Genomic DNA, 3,776 nt, shown 5'->3' on the forward strand with positions numbered 1-3,776 from the left:
GAGAAATGCAAATCAAAACCACAATGAGATACCATCTCACACCAGTTAGAATGGCAATCATTAAAAAATCAGGAAACAATAGGTGTTGGAGAGGATGTGGAGAAATAGGAACACTTTTACACTGTTGGTGGGATTGTAAACTAGTTCAACCATTATGGAAAACAGTATGGCGATTCCTCAAGGATCTAGAACTAGAAGTACCATATGACCCAGCCATCCCACTACTGGGTATATACCCAAAGGATTATAAAATATTTATTATTTCTTTGTGTTGGGAAAATTTCAAATCTTCTAGCTATTTTGAAATATACAGTAAATTATTATTAACTGTAGTTGCCCTATTGAGCTGTTGGATACCAGAACTTATACCTTCTATCTAACTGTAATTATGTACACATTATGTATGCTCTTTTCTCCCTTTCCCTTCCCAGACTCTGGTTACTACCATTCTACCTTCTTCATCCATGAGGTCGACATTTTTAGCTTCCACATATGAATGACAACATATGATATTTGTCTTTCTGTGTCTGGCTTATTTCATTTTTCATGATGACCTCTAGTTTCATCCACGTGGCTGCAAATGGCAGAATTTCACTCTTTTTTATGCCTAAGTAGTACTCTGTTGAATATACATATATATATACACCATATTTTCTCACTTAGGTAGATTTCGTATCTTGGGTGTTGTGAATAGCACTGCAATAAGTATAGGAGTGTAGCTATCTTTTGGATATACTTATTTCTTTTCTTTTGGATATATAACCAGTAGTGGAATTGCTGGATCACATGGTAGTTCTATTTTTAGATTTTTGAAGAAACTCCACACAGCTTTCCATAATAACTATATGACCTTACTTATCTATCAATGGTATATGAGTGTTCTCCTTTCTCCACATCCTTGCCAACATCTGTTATTTTTTGTTTTCTTGATAATGGCCATTCTAACTAGGGTGAGATTATTATTATTATTATTATTATTTTGCTTTCTTTTTAAATTTTTTATTATACTTTAAGTTCTAGGGTACATGTGCACAGCATGCAAGTTTGATACATAGGTATACATGTGCCGTGTTGGTTGGCTTCACCCATCAACACATCATTTATGTTAGGTATTTCTCCTAATGCTATCCCTCCCCTACTGCCCCACCCCCCATCAGGCCCCAGTGTGTGGTATTCCCCGCCATGTGTCCAAGTGATCTCATTGTTCATTTCCCACCTATGAGTGAGAACATGCAGGGTTTGGTTTTCTGTCCTTATGATAATTTGCTGAGACAGGAACTCATCCTTTTTTATGGCTACATAGTATCCCATGGTATATATGTGCCACATTTTTTTTTTTTATGTTGAAAAGATATATATATATATTTAGAATTAGGCAGCTGGACTCAGTTTAGATGATCCCAATTTTGTTAGCAACATCCAAAGCGTTGTAATCAGGAGCTAGTCGAACATATGCCTTTTTCTCTCCATCAGGCCGAATTAGGGTGTTGACCTTGGCCACATCAATGTCATGCAGCTTCTTCACAGCCTGTTTAATCTGGTGCTTGTTGGCTTTAACATCCACAATGAACACAAGTGTGTTGTTTTCTTCTATCTTCTTCATGGCAGACTCAGTGGTCAGCGGAAACTTGATGATAGCATAGTGGTCAAGCTTGTTTCTCCTGGGGGCGCTCTTCCGAGGATATTTGGGCTGCCTGCAGAGTGGCAGTGTCTTGGGCTGCCGGAAGGTGGGTGACGTGCAGATCTTCTTTTTTTTTTTGTGGCTGTGGACACCTTTCAACACTGTTTTCTTGGCCTTTAAAGCCTTCGCTTTGGCTTCGGCTTTAGTAGGGGCAGGAGCTTCCTTCTTCGCTTTCGGCGCCATCTTGTGAAAAGGCATATGTGCCACATTTTCTTAATCCAGTCTATCAGTGATGGATATTTGGGTTGGTTCCAAGTCATTGCTATTGTGAATAGTGCTGCAATAAACATACATGTGCATGTGTCTTCATACTAGCATGATTTATAATCCTTTGGGTACTTACCCAGTAATGGGATCGCTGGGTCAAATGGTAATTCTAGTTCTAGATTCTTGAGGAATCACCACACTGTCTTCCACAATGGTTGAACAAATTTACACTCCCACCAACAATGTAAAAGCGTTCCTATTTCTCCACATCCTCTCTAGCATCTGTTGTTTCCTGACTTTTTAATGATAGCCGTTCTAACTGGTGCGAGATGGTATCTCGTTGTGGTTTTGATTTGCATTTCTGTGATGACCAGGGATGATGAGCATTTTTTCACGTGTCTGTTGGCCGCACAGATGTCTTCCTTTGAGAAGTGTCAGTTTATATGCTTTGCCCACTTTTTGATGGGGTTGTTTTTTTAATTGTAAATTTGTTTGAGTTCTAGGTAGATTCTGGATATTAGCCCTTTGACAGATGGATACATTGCAAAAATTTTCTCCCATATTGTATATTGCCTCTTCACTCTGCTGGTAGTTTCTTTTGCCATGCAGAAGCTATTCAGTTTAATTAGATCTCATTTGTCTATTTTAGCTTTTGTTACCATTGCTTTTGGTGTTTTAGTCATGAAGTCTTTCCCCATGCCTATGTCCTGAATGGTATTGCCTAGGTTTTCTTATAGGGTTTTTATGGTTTTAGGTCTAACATTTAAGTCTTTAATCCATCTTGAATTAATTTTTGTATAAGGTGTAAGGAAGGGATTCAGTTTCAGCTTTCTACATATGGCTGGCCAGTTTTCCCAGCATCATTTATTAAATAGGGAATCCTTTCCCCATTTCTTGTTTTTGTCAGGTTTGTCAAAGATCAGATGGTTGTACATGTGTGGAGTTATTTCTGAAGCCTCTGTTCTGTTCCATTGGTTTATATATCTGTTTGGTACCAGTACCATGCTGTTTTGGTTACTGTAGCCTTGTAGTATAGTTTGAAGTCAGGTGATGCCTCCAGGTTTGTTCTTTTTTTTTTTTTTTTTTTTATTTTGAGACGGAGTCTCGCTCTGTCGCCCAGGCTGGAGTGCAGTGGCGCAATCTCGGCTCACTGCAAGCTCCGCCTCCCGGGTTCACGCCATTCTCCTGCCTAAGCCTCCCGAGTAGCTGGGACTACAGGCACCCGCCATCTCGCCCAGCTAGTTTTTTTTTTATTTTTTAGTAGAGACGGGGTTTCACCATGTAGCTCAGGATGGTCTCGATCTCCTGACCTCGTGATCCACCCGTCTCGGCCTCCCAAAGTGCTGGGATTACAGGCTTGAGCCACCGCGCCCGGTCCAGGTTTGTCCTTTTTGCTTAGGATTGTCTTAGCAATGCAAGCTCTTTTTTGGCTCCATATGAACTTTAAAGTAGTTTTTTCCAGTTCTGTGAAGAAAGTCATTGGTAGCTTGATAGGGATGGCAATGAATCTATACATTACTTGGGCAGTATGGCCATTTTCATGATATTGATTCTTCCTATCCATAAGCATGGAATATTCTTCCATTTGTTTGTGTCCTCTTTTATTTCATTGAGCAGTGGTTTGTAGTTCTCCTGGAAGAGGTCCTTCACATCCCTTGTAAGTTGGATTCCTAGGTATTGTATTCTCTTTGAAGCAATTGTGAATGAGAGTTCACTCGTGATTTGGCTCTCTGTTTGTCTGTTAATGGTGTATAGGAATGCCTGCGATTTTTGCACACTGATTTTGTATGCTGAGACTTTGCTGAAGTTGCTTATCAGCTTAAGGAGATCTGGGGCTGAGACAATGGGGTTTTCTAAATATACAATCATATCGTTTGCAAACAGGGAC

The 3,776-nt window shown here is 39.7% G+C and overlaps 1 pseudogene; it reads right to left on the reverse strand.

Moving 5' to 3' along the window:
* Positions 1–1,357: 1,357 nt before the first annotated feature.
* Positions 1,358–1,864, reverse strand: LOC111544513 (annotated as a pseudogene).
* Between the last annotated feature and the right edge of the window lie 1,912 nt (positions 1,865–3,776).

The sequence above is a fragment of the Piliocolobus tephrosceles genome, chromosome 4 (genome assembly GCF_002776525.5).
Source record: "Piliocolobus tephrosceles isolate RC106 chromosome 4, ASM277652v3, whole genome shotgun sequence".
NCBI lineage: Eukaryota > Metazoa > Chordata > Mammalia > Primates > Cercopithecidae > Piliocolobus > Piliocolobus tephrosceles.